Genomic DNA, 20,581 nt, shown 5'->3' with positions numbered 1-20,581 from the left:
CAAAAAGTGTGTGAGTCAGAGTGAACTTCTCAGAGCTGCCTGGAGGTTGCTGCAGATTAGTTCGTAGGTTTCTGTCTCTGCCTCTTCTTTCTGTCTGATAATAGGAATCCCCCTTTTTTGACTCAATGGAGTTCTGTATTTATAGCCTGATTTTTGTGACTTTGTGGGCTCAAATGAGGGCAACTCAAACCCATGACTTTCTGTTTTATTTTCAGAAATGCGCGCGCTTCGCCTAGCGAAGGATTTGCTCGCCTAGAGAGCATGACAGTTCTCTTCGCTAAGCGAACCACTCTGCTCGCCTAGTGAGCATGACAGCTTGGGGACAGATTCTTGCTCCTTCAGGATTAGCATTTTGAGTGATGAATAGACCCCATTTGAACCTGTTGGAAGTAGCTCAAGTCTTTCCCTTGTGTTGACTGATCACTCGGATAGAAACCACAAAATGTCTTGGATGATGTTCAAGCTTCTTGGATCTGATCCTGATTGACATGATGAAATGCAATATGAAATGCTAAATGACCTAAAAATGAATGCATGAATGAGGAGGGCAAATTTTAGGGTGTTACAGTTGCCCCTATTCAATCATCAGGTAACCCGAGCAGGATGAAAGCGAACAGCTTATCAGACAAACAGGGTGGGCTGTGATTGAATACCAAAGACAGACCGCAAATTTGCGCTCCGAGAACACCACAAAAATGCTGAAATACACCGCGTTGTCTATTTTCCTTCCGATCCTCTGGCCGAATCTGAATCAGTCTTCTGACTTAATCTGGAGTTGCGATCCTCTGGCTGAATCTATACTCAATTTAGTCCTCTGGTTGGATATTAATTTTGATCCTCGGGTTGGATACGACTTCAATCTTCTGGCTAGATCTACTTCGTTTCGATTCTCTGGATGAATCTATTTTCTTTGATTCTCTGGCTGAATCTGATTTCGATCTTCTGGCTAGATCTTCTTTCTTTGATTCTCTGGCTGAACCTATTCCGATCTTCTGGCTAGATCTTCTTTGTTTGATTCTCTGGCTGAATCTATTTTTCGATTCTCTGGATGAATCTATTCCGATCTTCTGGCTAGACCTGACTTCGATCTTCTGGCTAGATCTACTTCGATCTTCTGGCTAGATCTTCTTCGATCTTCTGGCTAGATCTTCTTCGATCTTCTGGCTAGATATTCTTCGATCTTCGGGCTAGATCTTCTTATTTCGATCCTCTAGTTGAATCTATTTCGATCTTCGGGCTAGATCTTCCTCGATCTTCTGGCTAGATCTTCTTCGATCTTCTGGCTAGATCTTCTTGTTTCGATTCTCTGGCTAAATCGATTCTCTTTAATTCTCTGGCTGAATCTATACTCAATTTGATTCTCTGGCTGAATCTACTTTCGATTTGATTCTCTGGCTGAATCTATTTCGATCTTCTGGCTAGATCTATTTTCGGTTTGATTCTCTGGCTGAATCTATTTCGATCTTCTCGCTAGATCTACTTCGATCTTCTGGCTAGATCTACTTTGTTTCGATTCTCTGGCTGAATCTATTCTCGGTCTTCGGGTTAGACCTGACTTCGATCTTCTGGCTAGATCTGGATTGTTTTGATGATAAATTCCCATCATCAGGATCTCGCATCTGAGGCATGCGCTGGTTGACCCTCTTTCAGAATCTACACCCAATGCAACTTCGAGAATATTCTACTTTTTTGGGCTTCGTACATATTCTTTAGGCTAGAACATGTTGTAACGACTCTTCAATTAGACTTTGTAAATTGCGATCCGCGGGCTGGATCCTCTTGTAGGTTGATTTTCTGTTGAGCTGTCAATCTACTCCTCTAGCTGGCTTGCTGGGGGAATAACCCTTGTAGGCGACTCTCTAGCTGAATCTTCAAGTTGAACCTCAGGCTAGCTCTTTGGAAAACGATTCTCAGGCTGAATCTTCGAAATGACCCTCATGCTGGATCACACACACTTGATTCTCTGGCTGAATCTCATGACTTTGATTGTAAAGCAATTCCTCAGTCTGCTTTGAAGAACCTGTTTATGTGTATGCTTGATATGATATGCATGCAAATGCAAATGTTATGCATGGTGTAAAAAGAAATCTGCTTGGGGAAGCAAACTCCGGTAGGGAACAGATTGCTGTATCAATCCTTGAATGATCTGTGAGGAATGATCCGTCTGCCGGGACCGGGGAGCCACCAAAAATAAATCGGCTTCCCTTTTTCCTTTGAAAGGTTGACCTTGCTAGAGGAGTATCAACTATGGGGACTTTGTTTGGCGAGGCTCTGTGAGGAGAGTCTGTGGGGAAAGCACTTCCTGGGGAAATATCGTAGGAATCAACCTTTGCTGGGGATATGAACTTGCTGATCGTCCTCAGGCTGAGGATCAAAACAAATCTGTTAAAAATAATCTGCTGGGGAATGAGATGAACACTGGGAACACCAACCTCTTGTCTGTTGGGTATGCAACTAATCCGCTGTTGCTGAGGATACAAGGTGCAACTCTACTGGGGGACATGCTTTGCTGAGGAGAGACTTTGTCAACCGCTTGGGGATGAGGATTCATGACTTGGCATCCGGTTCCTGTGACCTGCAATCACGCACGTATGTCCCGGGGGAATTACTCGGTTTGAATTCACCGTCCGGGATTAGGCACGTTCAAAGCAATTTTAAATGTTTTCCTGTGCAAATTATCTGTAAAAGCCACCATTATGTTCAGATGCAATATGTTTAATCAAGAATTCAGACCTCTTTTGCAAACAAACTGATAGATGAAAAATAAAGGGGCTTTTTAACTGAATTATTCGACTTTTATTGGTTGAAAAAATTTGTGCCAGTAATAGGCGAGTATATCAGGAAGCTGATCCCTGAAAAGAGGCGATCGCTATGAATTGAACAAAAGAAATTATCCTAATGGCAATGTGGAAACGGGGTCCCACTGAGTTTCGACTCTGTTATGGCTCGTATGACCTCAAGACGCTCTGCTCATCTTGCTTTCTGAAGTGGATGATTAGTCGATCTTTAACCTTCGAATATTGCCGGATTGAATGAAACGGTGATATAACATGGATGAACTCAGATCGCAGTCATTCGCTTATTCCCTCTTTTTCGTGGACTGCCCTTTTGGGTTTTCAATCCACCGGGATACCCTTTTTTGCCTGAGCCGCCCTTTCGGGTTTTTGACTCACCGGGTGTACATTTATTTATTTATTTTTTATATCCCTAATTTTTTCCCGAACCTCCTTTTTATATTTTTTTTGGTCCGTCGGGATGCCCTTTTTTGCCTGGACTCTCTTTTTTTTGTCCAGCGGGTCAATTACGCGAAGTATTGTTTTAACTGCGTCTGAGTTGACAGGGGATGGGAAGTCTTCGCCATCCATGGTTGTTAGCATCAAAGCTCCGCCAGAGAAAACCCTTTTAACCACGTATGGACCCTCATAGTTCGGTGTCCATTTGCCCCTGTGATCTGTGTTGGGAGGAAGAATTCTTTTGAGTACCAATTCACCGACTTGATACTCCCGAGGGTGCACTTTCTGATCAAACGCTCTCTTCATCCGTCTCTGATATAGTTGGCCATGGCATATAGCTTCCAGTCTCTTTTCCTCAATTAGGCTCAGCTGATTGTATCGAGAACAGACCCATTCTGCTTCGTCCAGCTTAACATCCAGGGTTTTAATCCGTAGGTTGATGGCTTCCTCAAGTCCTAGGATACAAGCTTCGTATTCGGCTTCATTGTTGGTGCAGGGAAAAGTTATTCTGGCACAAAATGGAATATGAACCCCCTCCGGCGTGATCAACACTGCACCAACTCCGCGACCATTGACGTTGACCGCCCCATCAAACATCATAATCCATTTGGATTCAGGGTCAGGCCCCTCCTCCGGGAGTGGTTCCTCGCAATCTTTCGATTTGAGAAACATGATGTCCTCATCAGGAAAGTCGAACCTCATAGGTTGGTAATCATCAATCGGTTGCTCTGCGAGATAGTCTGACAAGACACTTCCTTCGATGGCTTTTTGTGAAGTGTATTGGATGTCATACTCTGTCAGTATCATTTGCCACCTAGCAACCCTTCCGGTAAGCGCTGGCTTTTCAAAAATATACTTGACTGGATCCATCTTTGATATCAATAGAGTCGTGTGAGTCAACATATACTGTCTTAGTCGGCGAGCAGCCCATGCCAAAGCGCAATAAGTTTTCTCGAGCAGTGAGTATCTTTGTTCACAGTCGGTAAAATATTTGCTAAGGTAGTATATTGCATGCTCTTTTCGACCTGACTCGTCATGCTGACCGAGCACACAACCCATTGACCTTTCCAGGATGAGTTCGGCATAACTTTTGCTTCACCGGCGACATATCTTCATTCAACGGTAACTCACAAAGCATACTGATCAACTGTTCTTTCACCTCGGCCTGTAGACTGGCCCCGATCTTGATCTTTTTCTTGTCGTCTTCGGTACCAATGTTGACGGTCTCAATCACCTCCTGATAAGGTGTAATAGTTCGGTCCTCCTGTTTCAACAACCTGGCTAACTCTTCAGGCAATTCACAATCTTCCTCAACCCCTTCTTCGGCTTGATAGATAGGATTATTGAAGTCATACTTGGCCATAGCAGTGTCATTAGCAGTGAGATCCGGGTGATCATCTCTACTTGATGGAGGATCATGCTTTACGAGATTTTTGGAAAGAAAAATGAAAAAGAAACATTGCCATTTCTAAAAGTAAAGAAAATAATTGAAAGAAAGAGAACACAAAATTGTTTGCAAAAGCTATCCTTTATTGATGATGAAAATAATTGCGAAATGCGACTAAATGGATGGCCCTACAGATGAGTCATTACACCTTGGGCAAAGTGTAAGACTTTATTATGCATGTAATAAAAGGAAAACAATAAAAATTACTCTTTCAGTAGAGTAACCCGGACGACTTTTTCGGACGACCAATTGTTGAGCTTTTCTCCCGGGACACACGGGCGAATCCAGCTATCTAAGTCACAGTCGCTGTCAGGCTTGTCCTCACCTGCAGCATTGACGATGTGGGGAGAAACCAAACCCCCGCTGGAGAAAGTACCGACTTCATTCTTTTGAGACCCCGGAGTATACCCTAATCCAAACTTGTCTTCTTTGATGACTGGCTCCACAAATTTGCCCCAGCCTTGGGCATTACCAGCTTTAACCACTTCAACAGCTTGCTTGTATGAAGAGATAGAAGTCCCGACCTTCTCAGACTTAGGTGAAAAGACAGATTTGGGCGCGACCTCACTGATGTTTATGGCTTCAAATCCCTGACACAGCATCTCATGCATCTCGCCATCCATCTCCACATACTTAAATGTAGACAGGTGGCTAACAAAAATATCCTCTTCACCACAGACAGTGACGACCTGACCTTCTAGTTCGTATTTGAGCTTTTGGTGGAGAGTAGAAGTAACAACACCGGCAGCATGAATCCAGGGCCGACCTAGCAGACAACTATAGGCAGGCTGGATATCCATCACATGAAAGGTACTCTTGAACACCTGCAGTCCAATCTTAATTGGCAACTCAATCTCGCCAAAGATAGATCTCTTAGAACCATCAAAAGCTCTCACAACTAAATTACTTGGCTTCAGGATGATGTTATCGCAATCCAACTTCATTAAGGCTTTCTTTGGAAGAACATTCAGAGAAGAACCTGTATCAACCAAAACAAGGGAAAGTACCACCCCTTTGCATTCCATTGTGATATGCAAGGCTTTATTGTGATCCCTGCCCTCAGATGTCAGGTCATAGTCGGTGAAACCTAACCCATGGCTAGCGTTTACATTTGAAACTACCGACTCCAGCTGGTTAACAGTTATCTCTGGTGGAACATAGGCCATATTCAGTACTTTCAACAAGGCTGCTCTGTGCGCCTCAGAGCACATCAATAATGAGAGAATGGAGATCTTTGAGGGTGTCTGATTTAGCTGGTCGACTACCTTGTAGTCACTTTTCTTGATAATCCTCATAAACTCATCCACTTCCTTCTTGAATGTGGTCTTAGGAGGAGCTTCCTCAGTAGTAACCTCTTCGGTGGCTACCTGTTTTCCTTTAGCTTTGGCAGCTGCCTCAGCTTCAGTATTCGTGCGCAATGTTGATGGTGCAAATAGGCGTCCACTGCGAGTGAAGCCACCAACCCCTCCAACATTGTCTACGGCGGAGCTACCAATGTCAATGTCTTCTTTGTCAACTTTCTGCTCCTGGCAGTAGATATCAGCCCCATAGTGCCACGGGATAGCACTATCTTTCTCATACGGAACAGGTCCTGGTACCGTGATGGTGACCGGACTAAACAAAGCTGGTTGAGGGCTGTCAGAGTAAATTGTAACTGGTGCTGGACTTTCGATGTTCACCGTCGCTGGTTCTGTACTTTCTGGGAAATATATTGTTGTCGGAGCAGGTCTCTCGGGAACATATATTTCTTCAGGAGTGAAATAAATCGTCACTATCGACACATCATTCTTCACTGGACGGGTCTGATCGAACTGAAGACAACCTTCATCTATCAGTTGCTGAATACCCCTTCTCAAACTGTAACATCCGTTCTCGGCAGCTTGGCAATTTCTGCACTCTTCCCTACAGCCCGGGAAAATCTGTCCTTTCAAGAGTCGATCTTTGACCACCGATAGCGAAGTCTTCACTTTAGTCACATCAGAAACCAAATTCAAAGTTTCCCCACTATCAACAGCATTAATCCTCTGCCTGCCGTGGGCTGGCATCGAGTTTTGGATAACATTAGGCACCGGAGAAAAATTGATAGCCCGAGCATCTCTCAAATCTTGCACCTTTAGCTGGAGAGCCTTGCAATTATCTATAGTATGGCCAGGTGCGTTGGAGTGAAAAGCACATCTGGCGTTGACATCATAACCTCTAGGCAAATTATTGGGATCAATTGGTGGGGCCAGAGTTCTTAACGTAACCAGATTCAGGTCAATCAGTCTGGGAAGTAATACAGAATAGGGCATTGGGATTGGCTCAATGACCCGATCCGTCTGTCTTGGACGTTGTTGATAGTGCCTCTGCTGACCTGGATTACCTCCTTGTTGTTGATTGTTGTACCTGGGTTGCTGTTGCAGATGATACTGCGGTTGTTGTTGCTGTTGAGGAGCAGGTGTTGGAATAGTGACTGCGGCCACTTGATCTTGATAATAATTAGGGCGTCCTCTGCCCCTGCCTCTGCCGGCATACACAACGCTTGTCTCGCCTTCTCTTCTTCGGTGACCGTTACCAGCGTACGGTTTCTTGGGATTTGATGAGCTGGAAGCACTGTTGTCTTGAATTCGACCCATCTTCAACAAACTCTCGATTCTTTCTCCAGCAATTACTATCTCTGCAAAGCTGATTGACGGGAAAACAACCAATCTCTCAATATAATTGCCTTGAAGAGTGTTCATTAACATGTCCGGCATCTCCCTTTCAGACATAGGGGGTTGGACGGACGCAGCAATTTGTCTCCAACGCTGAGCATATTCTCTAAAGGTCTCCTTGGCAGTCTGAGACATTCCTTGCAACAAGGTCCGATTTGGAGCCAAGTCCAAGTTGTATTGATATTGCTTGACAAAAGCCTCTGCCAAGTCTTTCCAGCTCTTAATGGTAGTACGAGACAAATGAGAATACCATTCACGAGAAGCTCCAGTTAGACTGTCTTCAAAGTAGTACATCCACAGCTTTTCATCTTCCGTGTGAGCTCCCAACCTTCCCAGATAAGATTGGAGATGAGTGCGTGGGCAAGAAGCCCCGTTGTATTTCTCAAAAGTAGGGGGTTTGAACTTGTGAGGAATCCTCACTCCCTGAACCAGACCAAGATTTGTGACATCAAAACCTAAGGAATTTTGAGACTCCAAATATTTGAGCTTCTCAGCAAGCTCATCCATACGGCGAGTGGTCTCGTGGGCTTTGTCGTGCAGAGAGAATTGATCATACTGATAATCTTCAGTAACGGGACGCCCGTTAATCCGAATTCCTTGATTCACATTGTACCTTCCGCCAATACCATTTCCAACATTCCCCGTGTTGCCAACATTACCCAGGTTTCCATCAGCATTCGCGTTACCTGCGTTACCAGCATTCACAGGGTTATCAGCGCTCCCAGGGTTACCAGGGTTTCCCTCAGCATTTGGTATATCTACCTCTGGATCGGGCCTCGGTTGCTCAACCAATTCCCTCAGCTTTTCCTGGCCTTCTGCCATACCAGTCATCAATGTCATGAACTGATCCATTCTTTCACGCATATCAACCAGCTCTTTCTGTACCTGGTCCATTGCTAGTTGCGGACGATTTTCCTTTGTCGGGTACTTGTGGACTCGCTTGGGACCAATAATTCCTGAGACAAGGAACAAACATTAGACACTGCGGTGACACCTGCAAAACAAACAAGGGTTAGTATGCATGGTATGTGATGCACTGCTTATTCAATTTTAAGGCACCCCCCTTTAAAAAGGGAATACCCTGCAAATGAATAAGCATGAGATGTTGGATGCAAATATGCAGATGATGTTATGCAATGCAAAGGCATGTCAATCAGGATTGCTGGATCCGCTTGAACATCTTCCAGGTTGCACTATCTGAAGAGAAAACCACTGAGGAACACAATACAAGATCAGAACTCTGCTCCAGAAAACCGGGTTGGTTGGAGGTTAAGGCTTCCTGAATTTAGCCCGCCCCTCACTGGTAGGTTCTAAGAACAGAAGTTTGTCAACTTTGGCCCTTCAATCGAGAATAATACGTTTACCATTGAAGGTTTGGCATTATTACGGGATAAAAGACCTCCATTGACTCCCCTCAACAAGGATATCCTAATAGCAAGTTCCCAGTCTCGGGGTCCTCGGATTGAGCAGCGAGAATGCGTCCACCAGAGCTAACATAAATGCGTCTCGGAGGAGAGGCCTCGACTGAGTTCTCGGGAAATGGTCACCAGAGTCAACGATTTCTAGAGGAACATCATGTCGTTATGGAACACCCATAGGACAAAATATATCCAAAAGAAACCTCGTCTGGGTGTGGCTCTTCATGAACGACTTAACGTAGCAACACGCCACCCAAGCCTCATGACTATCCACTCTAAAACCTGTGTGTACGCTCAAGCCTGGGTAATGGGCTTATCTCTCATAGAACATCCCATCCCAACAAACAAACCAACAGAGCCAACAGATACGGCAATGATATGTACACAATGCAATAAAGCAGATAAATAATTGTAGAGCTTCAGCAAGGTCTTGATATTTGGGAAGTTCCTCAGTGCAAATGTAAGGCACTTGGTTCTTGATCCTAATACCCAAAATATGTGAATACTCTTCCAATGTAGGCGCCAACTGGTAATCTTGGAAAGTAAATCATCTCAGTGGGGGATTGTAGAATTGTACCAGAGTTTGCACAACAGTGATGTTGACTTCGGTGTTCAGAATGCCCAAAAGGTTACCATAAGACTCCTTGAAATCATCTTTATGCCCTAGATCTAAACGTGCCCCAACTCCTCTCAAGACAGCCAACTGAGGTTCCACAAACTTGTAATTGTGGATGTTCTTTCTCTCGGGATTCATGCTTCGCTTTGAATGCTTGGTAAACAAACCGGACTCTTGGATTCCTGGAAAAGACACACGTATCCAAAAATTTGGTCATGATGAATGGTAACGTAATGATGAGATGATATAAGTCACATGGATTCAAAACTCTGGTATGGTCTGAACAATCTGTATGTGCCACATGTTTCAAGCTCAAAGGTTCGACGTAACATGAGTATCAAGGTAGGTAGAGTCTATGGTTTCCTGTAATAAAAAACCCATATCCCCCTCAAAGGTGTGGACTATGCTCCAAGGTGGTCCCTAGAAGGTCTCCCAGAGTCATCGACTCAAAATGGAAATACCCTGCCGTAGTGAATACTCACAGGACAAAAGTACTTCCAAGTGAATCTAGTCTGGGTGTGGCTCTCGTGACAACCCAACGCACGAAACGCAGGCGTACACGACTATCCACGAGTCTAACCTATGTGTATACTAAGCTCGGTTATAGAGCTTTCCTCTCATGTAGTCTAACCCATCCCAACAACAGTACAACAGATAATATCCATAATATAAGGCGAGTAAGAAACGCGATATATGAAAGCGAGTAAATCTATAAGGTAAGCATCTAAAACTAGCGAGAGAACAACCTAAACTAGGCTCGACTCCTTTTAACGACTAGGAAATACTCTAAGTAGCAAAGTATCCCCAGTAGAGTCGCCAGCTGAAGCTAGCGAAAATATACTCGAACGTATCGCACGCTCGAACATACAACAAAGTAGCCATTGAACTTTATTTATCCCCAAAGGGAAGGGAAAACATCGATAAAACCCGGGGGAAAGAGATATGTTGGGTAAGGAAGTAAGTTATGCAAGAGGAAGGTATCAGCACCCCAAACATCCACGGTACGCCATGGGAACCGTTTTGATTGTTCTCGCTCGAATAGGTGTCATATCTAAAGCGCAAAAAGAATGGGAAAAGGAAGAGAAATAGATAAAGTGCTCGGTGAGGACTAGGGCCCTCATGCCTACATATTCTCATAGTACAATGAGGAATTCAGAGCTCCGTAGTTCGAAGAACTAAAAATGGGAGATGAAAAGAATTGTGATCAAAGTATGGTTTGAACCAAAGGATAATGTTTTGAACTCCAACAAGGGTGAAAAGATGAACCCAAGAGTAAACAGGTATGGACCAACAAGTGAGGGCCTACGGAGCTTGTATCACTGTATTGGAACAACCGAAAAAAGAATGAGTTAGGTGTTTGGGGTTGTTTTCCCAAATAACTCTTGGTTCACAAGGAAGTACAAGATGGAGCATAAATGTATAATGTATTTGGCTCAAAGATAACTGGTATATCACATGGGGTGAATGAAGGTAGAATATAAGTGTATCATGGATATGAATGGAGTGAAGTGACCGAAGTCATAGAATTTGATATTTGGTGATAAGTGACTGAAGAAATATTGTTTAAAATCGAAAGGTGAAAGTGTATTGGAATCTATAAGAGAAATGAGATTTCCACCATAGAGGGAAACAACTTTTAACCGCTACAGGGTGTTAGCTAAAAAGGAAGGAATTAAGTGTTTGGGGTTTTTTCCCAAACAACTCTAGGTAGAAATACGGACTGCATTAGGTGTCCTAAAAGGGTACGTATGGAATTCTAAAGAAATTGTATCTCGATGTCAAAGAGACAGATATGTCACTGGGTGAACGATTTATGATAGAAGGTAGATAATGAATAGTGGAAGACATTGATGATGCCCTAAGGAGAAGGAGGACTAATTAGAAGTATGCTCGCCAAGGATTTTGTAGCGGTAAATTCATGATCATCAAGCTATGGATAAGCTAGACATCAAATAACAAGAGTCGCCACCGCGCTTTTATTGTTTCCAAGGGAAAAGGGAAAAGTACGAACAAAACCCAAAAGTAAAAAGTTTTCAAATCAAAACTAATAATATGCCAGAGATTACAGGTAAGGGGTTTGGTTACACAGAGGGAAGGTGTTAGCACCCAAAGTGTCTTAGGTACTCCTAGGGAGCCTTTTTTTGTCTGCATATGCATTTGGTACAAAAGTGATATTTACAAACAAATATAGTGAGGGGATGAGAAAAGAATTCATTAATTATATTTTTGTGTTTGACAAGACCTTCGGACTTGTGCCTACATACCAACATAAAAATGAGGAATCAAAACCTCGTAGTTCGTGATACAAATTTCAAAGTGGATGCATTTCTTTTAACAAAAATTAAATTTTGAAAGGCACAAAGGCCTGAAAATGGTTTGAATGAGTTAGTTCTTTTTTGGCTTTTGAAAGTTTCGGTCAAGTATAGTTAACTCTATTTACAAGTTTGATTAAGAAAAGAAGTTTTAAAATGCAATGGCATAAGGCCAAAGTTTCTAGTTTGCAAAGTGGTCAAAATTTAGAAAATAACAAGTTCAAACAAAGAAGTTTTTTTGAAAGGAGGAAGAGATTTTGAAATTAAAGAAATGGGGAGGAGATGAAGAGACTAATCCTATGCACAAAATTAAAAGTTAAGAGTTGAAAATATCTGACCGATGGGTAGCAATCCAATAGGCAAGAATGCCATATAGAAACCCCAAATTCCCTTGGATATTAGAATCAAGCAACAAACAATGCATACAATATTAACTTGAAGAGCAAGGCATCAAATGAAGATAGCCACATCCAAGCTTAGCCATTCCATGATCTTCTTCAGATTAAGCCCATGTAACAGATGAATTCCATAAGTCACAGGTTTAAAATAACAGCTTCACGATGATCATGTTGCAGATGAACTCAAAGGGATCTTGAATGATGTATCAGATGAAGTTTCAAATTTTCAATCACTTGGTTTCACAAAAAGTTGACAATGGCCAAGTCCTTTAGCATAGGGAGGTTGCCTAAATTCTAAGTCCCATTTGTCCAAGATCAAGTCAACAGTCCACACAAAAGTTTTTTAGGGTTTTTGTTCTTATTATGTGCATTAATGGTCAAATACCACACAAACAAACAAAATATACACAAGCAGGATATATCACACACTATGGTCCAAATGGACAAAGGAGAAATGACATTAACATAAACAATTAGAATGGTATGAATAATGGCAAATGAATAGAACTTAAAAATTAAAGTGCATTAAAATAAAGGACTTGAAATTAAATGTTACTTGTTAATGAGTTAGTATTGTTTTGCTTTTACTTTTCATTTTAAGTCATTCTTTGGAGAACACTCAACCCACTTATCACAAGCATGGATCCGTGAGCCAAGAAATCTTCCAAAGGAAGGAAAAAAAGCCAAGTTTCTACACAATACCATGAAAGAGGGGAGACTTACAATCTCACTAACTAGAATGCTATGCCTTTTGTGTCAAAAATTTAGCGCTATGTTAAGCAATTGTAATTGGAATTATGTAGCAGTCACAACTATTTGAGGTCAGGCAATATAATTTTGGTGTTAAAGCATGTTAGAGACATAGTATAATGGACTATGCTCATGAAATATACCACAAACAAAAAGAATATGCAAAAGAGGTGGCCTAATCTCATCCATACTTATGTTGATTTTGTAATCAACTAGCCTTAGGACTTAGAGATATCATAGGCCAAATGATATGAATGCATAAAGAAGGGGAATGAGATGAAGGGGGAAGGGAATGGATCAAAACTCAAATTGGTCAAATGATGACTTTTACAAATTAATATCATTCATTCATTTTGGGAGATGGAATGTACATTCCATCAATCCCCTAAATCCAATGATATTAACTTAACAAAGTCAAATCAACCTTGACCAAGACCTAACAACTTGAGTCAAACTTACACAAATCATCACAATAGGTCAACACAATTATTTTGCATTTATTCAAATTAAAAATACTAAAATAAGGCATTTAAATTTAATATGGTTTGTCAAATTCCTAAAACCTCATCAAAACACCAAAGAAATGGCCATGAGATTTATCATAGGTCAAACAAGGTCAAAGGACCTTGGAGAAAAAAATTCAGAGTTTTTAAAGACTTAAAAATATTTTTAAACAATTAAAAATATTCACAAAATCAATTAAATAAAAATATTAATAATGATCCAAAAAATAATTTTAATTCAAAATATGAAAGAGGAAATTATTTGAAATTTTTTGGTGAAACTCTCATATTTTTTTGGATCAATATTAAAATTAATATGAATTAATGAAAATCAAAGGAATAAAAATTAAAATCGAAAAATAAAAAAAACCTGGACCACTTGATCTCCCTCATTAATTGAGGTGGCAGATCAAGTGGTCTGAAACACGCGTTCCACCAAAGACACGAGTCAACGCGCTATACCAAGGGTAATCACAATGGGCGCTCAGGATTAAAACATTTTGAAAGGATCATGTGGCTGGGAGACGTGCCAACGCACCGCCGGAGCCAGAGCTTCGGTCTTCTTCTCCGGTGGACCTCACCGGACTGATCCACCCTCAACCATCACCAAAGTAAAAAAGGAGGACATGATCTGAAAGAAAAAAATGGCGTAAAGCACGAATCTGACCTCAATTTTAACTAATTCCACATATATAGAAAGATATGAGGAGTTGAATTTTGAGGTGTGTCAACTGAGTTGCTTCGATTTGACCTCTAAGCAACTCAATCTTCTTGCCTACATTGGTAGGACTTCAGACAACCAAAGATCCAAGAGAATTGATGAGAATTGAGTGAGAATCAAGGAGATGATTTTTTTTTTGAAAATTACCTTCAATGTTGTGCAGAACTTGAGGTTGCTTGCTTCAAACACGATCTGATCACACTTGAGAAGCTTGCAGGGAGTGGTTAGCAATGGTGCAAGCCTTTGGATCCTGGAGTTCTTGAATCTCCAAACAGTTGAGATTCAAACTCAATTTTCAGATTAAAAATTATCAGGTTTTCCTTTAGAATGATAGGGTTTCAATTGGGGGTAAAGTTGGCGCGTAAGGTGTCTTTGAAATGAGCTCAGAGGCCATGTATTTATAGCATTTGGGATTGGTAATTGCACACTTGAAAATTTGCTAAATTTGGCAATGTGATACACAGGCTTGCATGGGCGTGCACAAGCCCATGAAGCAATCCATTTTGATCCAATTGCAACTGTACTGAAGTTCAAATGATGCTTGATTGGAAAGGCAATGTGAAATGGAGTTTTGGACATTTGATTTCCTCCAATGGTGCAACTCTGTTAAAGCCATGCGCAGCCCTAGTAAACTTCATCCAAAATGCATGAACTTGGGTTCTTTGGAAAGCTTGGATTAAGGGGAACAAGTTTGATGTTGAACACTTTTTCATTTGGAGCTTGGATCATGGTGAATTTGAAGGTGGAAGTTTGGAAATTTCAACATGTTGAAATTTTTTCTAAGTGTCAAGCCATATATCTCAATATTCCATCTTGCTTAAATTTTTATGTGAGCTTCAAATGAGAAAAGTGTCTTCATCAAAGTTGTAGCTCATTCAAATACCTTAAAAATGGTCACAAATTTCATGTCATTTGTGAAATTCTGGTATCAGATATGAGATGTCGAAGGTAATGTCACGACACTAATATCTGAGTTATGCAAACAAGATAAAGATAAAGAATAGTAATGCAAGAGACACAAGCAATTGTTAACCCAGTTTGGTCCAACTCACCTACATCCGGGGGCTACCAAGCCAGGAAGGAAATTCACTAAAATAGAATCAGTTCAAAGACTCTCCGTACACTTCAACAAGTTACAGTCTTTCTCACCTAATCTCTACCCGTGCAATTTCTACCTAAGCACTCTTAGATATGAGAACCCACTCACTTCCCTACAATCACACCTGTGATTTTAAACAACAATTCCTTGTGAAAAGAAAACACTTTTCAATAACACACACTTGATTTTACTTCACAGTTTCAATCAAGTAGACACACACTTGATCTTGCATAACAACTTTGATCAAGTAGACACACACTTGATATTGCTTAACAGCTTTGATCAAGTAGACACACACTCTTGCTTACAAGCTTTGAGTGACAAATTACAACCACAAATCAGACCAATTCAATCATCTTTGGATGACTTGAATGGCTTACAAGTCTCACGACTAAATAAGACACAAACCCTAGCTCTCTCTCAATATTTTGCTCTGTATTGGTTGTGTTACAAATCAGGTTTTCCATGTCCTATTTATAGAAGCTTTCAGCTGGGCTTGGACATCTTGAAAACCCTAAACTATTTTCCAATTAAATTTTCTCATGACAGCTGGTTAGATCTCCTCGGAAAATAAGTAAATCAGGTTGTAATCAATGATTGAATACGGCTGCAAATCAGATCTTTAATCATACATAGATTGCCATTAAATGCGCAATCACATAACATCAGACATTCATAGTGAATGTTCTGTGTACAGGATGTCATGACATCGGGTCTGACATCCTGGAACAATCCTGCATAATTCATAATTCCATTTATAATTTCCAGCAGGTACAAACATATCAGATGCCATGACATTGTGTATGACATCCTGAAACAATCCTGCATAATTATGTTTTTAAACTCCAGCAGGTACATAATATCAGATGCCATGACATGGTGTATGACATTCTGAAACAATCCTGCATAATTATGTTTTCCATTTAAACTCCAACAGGTACACAAATATCTTATGTTAATACATCACAAACAACATCTTATGAACACTCTTTGTTTTACCAAAATTGTTGCCAACACTTAGAACCAACAATTTCGATTTGGAATGATAGAGTTATGCATTTTTGAAGTTTGGAAAAATCACTTGTTCAATGGTATAGGTAAAAAATGACCTATAATGTATCCTCATATCACATGGTCATAAAAGTTGAATTAGCTCTCACTCCAAACATCAAAGTTGAAGTAGACATCTTTAATTTGATTTTACAACTTGGAAATCTTTCATATCATAAAAATTGAGCAAGTTATGGCCTTGGGAAGTTGACTTTCAAATTAGGGTTTAGACAAAATGACCTATAATGTTTCAACATAGAAAATGATTTTCCAAGCAAAACTAGCTCTAGGTATCAACATGAAAGTTGTTTGGAATGTCACTTAGAGTAACGTTTCTCTTGGAATCATTTTCATATGGTGAAACTTGTAGGAGATAGGACCTAGGGAGACCTAGTTTTGATCAAATGAATTCATCTAGCCAACCACCATCAACCAACTGGATAACCTTCAATTCTCTTGGCTTTCTTGGCTCATGGTAGATCATATATGCATAAGATGATGAATTTTGAAATATCCATTTAGAAATTTGATCAATTGGTGAAATGGCTTGTTGGAGAAGTTACTTAGGATACCCAGTTAAACTAGGGTTTCCAAGGAAAATCACCTCCAAACTCTTGAAGAAAACTTGATCAATATAACATGTAAGAATCAATGGAACTCATATATGATGCTTATAACCATTCTTGGATCAAGTTCATGGTTATGCTCTTTGTCATGAGGGCCTCAAACCCTAGATATGAACTTGATAAATCAATGTGATCATGCCCTACCTACAAAAGAGTTAGGCAAATGCAAAGACATATTTTTGGCATTTTGGTTAGTAAAATGATAATATGAAAGTATGATACAATCACACGGTGCTTGGTGATCTCTCCCAAAACAAACCCAATGAGAGAGGGGTAAGGAGGATGCCAAGGTATGATCCCAATGCTAGTGCTTATGATGAAATTGCATGAGGGATCTTAGGGTCAAAATTGGGGTCTTACATATTTGCATCCTCGTGCCTACGTATTCTCACTGTGTAATGAGAAAATCAGAGCAATCGTAGTTCGGAACTATGAGAATAGAGAGAGAGAGAGAGAGAGAGAGAGAGAGAGATTTGTCTAAGCAACGGGGACTCACAATACAAACACATCTTCAAGGAAGGATTGCAGTACTTGAGTGCAAGGAATAGTGTGTCACTTGTTGGGGAATCGACAATTCGAGATCAAGTCAGGATAGTATCTTGGATTCAAGAAGGAGATAAACTCTTAATCGAAGAGCAAGGTAGGCATTTACCAATACATGGACTAGCAGACCGCCACTATAAGGTAAAGCCAAAAAGAAAGACCGAATTAAGTGTTTGAGGTTGTTTGCCCAAACAACTCTAGGATGAAGAGATGGATTTTCATTAGGACATCCTAAAAGATACACAAGGAGTCCAAGGAGAAGTATGGTTGATCTAAAAAAGATGGTATTGATTGAATGGATGGATAGATGAGGTAGATTGATAAATAGGGTAGCTCGCGAAGAAACTGGGTTCTTCTGCCTACGTATCCTTATAGTGCAATAAGGAAATCAGAGCATTTCTAGTTTAACCCACTAAGGCTGAAAACAAGATGATTGATGAGGAAAAAGAAGTAGAATTTATTGATATGAAGGATGGATTATAAATAAGGTAGCTCGCGAAGAAACTGGATTTTCCTGCCTACGTATCCTTATAATGCAATAGGGAAATTAGAGATTTCGTAGTTCAGCCCACTAGGGCTGAAAACAAGATGATGGAGGCAAAAGAAGAGATGATTGAATTGAGATGATTTGAATGGAATGGAGAGACTTGATACTTACTAGATGAGAATCACACTAAAGTCTATGGGTAAAAGCGGATACGATAAGCAACGAGCCAAACGTCTCACACCCAAAGATATCCAGAATGAGTGTAGGAAGGCTCCAGTCTCATTCCTTCTTTACTACTTAAGGCTCATGGCATGTAATTTTCATCTTAACTTTCAAGTAGAGAGAGAAGAGTCTTTGTAGTTGTTTCTTGTGATGATGAAGACCTTATCAATCGTTTGATTCGAATTGCACTAAAGTCTATGAATATAGGTGAACACGATGAGCGCTGGGTCATACGTCCCATACCCAAAGATACTCAGAATGGGGGTAGGAATACTCCAGTCCCACTCCTTATCTATTGCTTAAGGCTCGTATCGTACAACTTAATTCATGATTGATAAGTTGTTGATTGTAGTCCTTGTTTTGTTGTTTTTTCTTTGTGAAGAGAGAGTTGTCAATCGTATGAATAGAATTATGCTAAAGTCTATGAATAGAGGTGAATACGATGAGTGTTGGGTCATATATCCCATATCCAAATATACTCAGAATGGGGGTAGGAATACTCCAGTCCCACTCGTTCTCTATTGCTTAAGGCTCGTGTCACACTCTTCTAACTTTGATTTAACAAGTTCTTGAAGATGCCACCTTTGATGTGCTTGAATAATCCACTGCTTGGTATGATTGAGGATACCTTGATTAAAGATGTTGTCTTGAGGCCTTGAGCTCCACAACTTGGAAGAAAAATCTTATTAAGTGATTAAGGGTCTTTTGGTCACTCAATCTAGACTGTAGGATTATACAAGTTCAAAGGATTTAATCAATCAAAATTTCTTTTAATCAAGGTAATCATGGGTTTTAGTTTAGTTTTAGGGAACTAGGTTTGGATCTAATCAAAGTTAGTAATTGTTAGACACTATCCTAAGGGATCATGCATTCATTTGTTAAATTTGATTGAAAATTCTAAGTTAGAGGTCCTAAGGGAGCATGTACATATTGGTCAAAATATTGGTTAAAACCTATGTATAAATCCTACAATTGATAGGAAATGATTAAAGTTCTATGTCACATTCTAGTTCTAATGGGATCATGTCATTCTATCACAAAAATAACAAAATAAAGTCCATAAGGGAAAAATGGTCATTTGCAAAATATGTCAAATTCTATGGTCTAAAGTTGATTAAATCCTAATGTGGATCCTAACCTAATAATGAGAATGGTGTAATTCTAAATTTAATCAAAGCCTAATTGTTTCTAATTAAACCTAATCAAAATTCCTAATTAAATTCTAATGAAAATTCTAATTAAATTCTAATATCCTAATGAAAATCCTAATATGCTAATGATCAAGATTTAAATTCTAATTATTAATGACTAACCTAATTAAACTAATATTGTTCTAATTAATATAATTAAATTGTAAAAAAACAATTAAGAAAATAAAAAAATACAATTAAATCAGGAGGTGTGAATTGGTAAAGGAGGTGTAAACAAGAAGCTGGTTAATGGGCTGCAGGATGAGCCCAATGTAATTTTTGGTACAGGAAGCAATGTCCTAAAAAAGGTGGTGTATGAACAAAAACAGCCATGGGCCGCGTTTGAGCCCAATGCCAGCTTAAGTGTTTCCAGGGGGGTACATTGGCAATGTGTGGTGAACCAGCAACAAGGTTAATGGGCTTGGTTAAGCCCAATTATACTTCTTCTAATGGCTAGTGGGGGGTGTATCAGTGATACATGGAGTGTGCTAAGTAATTCCATGGGCCTTACACAGACTGAGCCCAACCTCTCATCTCTGTTGACTTGTCTAAGTCAACAGATTCGAACTGGTCTTCATGTGCGCGCTCGTTCTCACCTCCGGTCACTATGGATCACCGTACCGATGGTTGATATTGGCTTACAAACTAACTACCACCACCATTGGAAGCACAATGACAATCTAAGCATGAATATGGGGATGGAATTATGAAACAGTCCCTATATCGGTTGAATCAAACAACTAAATGGAAGAACCCTAGCTATCTACAAGTCAAATTAAATGGTGCTTGGTGCAAATCAATCCCTAACACTATGGGGATTCTACTTCCTACCTTGGATACTACATCTTGGTGTGATAAAAGCAAGAAAATGACACGAATTAGGAAATGACATACCAGAGAAGATGATCAAAAAAATTCACCGGTGAGTTCTTGAGCTTGATTCTTTCTTCTTCTTCTTCTTCTTCTTCTTTTGTCTCCTCCTTCTTCTTCTGAACTAGAACAGTGAATAGATAATGTAGTGGCTTATCTCAAGCAAAATTTAAGCTTAGATGTGAAGCTTCAATGGCTTCCAAGAGAAAAAAGAGCTTTGAGTAGGGTGAGGGAAGAGATTGCAATAGAGAGAGCGTGCAAGTTCAAGCAAAATTCCAAGGGTGCTGAAAATGTGAGTGATGAGTTTCTTAAATAGAGGCTAGTCTTGGAACTTGTTAGCTTTGGATTTAGCTATGGAGTTGGTTAAATGTGGTTAGGAGTTAGTTGGACCCGACTCACTGAG

The sequence above is a fragment of the Lathyrus oleraceus genome, chromosome 4, assembly GCF_024323335.1.
Source record: "Lathyrus oleraceus cultivar Zhongwan6 chromosome 4, CAAS_Psat_ZW6_1.0, whole genome shotgun sequence".
Taxonomy (NCBI): domain Eukaryota; kingdom Viridiplantae; phylum Streptophyta; class Magnoliopsida; order Fabales; family Fabaceae; genus Lathyrus; species Lathyrus oleraceus.
The sequence above is the reverse complement of the archived record's forward strand: the minus strand, read 5'-3'. Positions refer to the sequence as shown.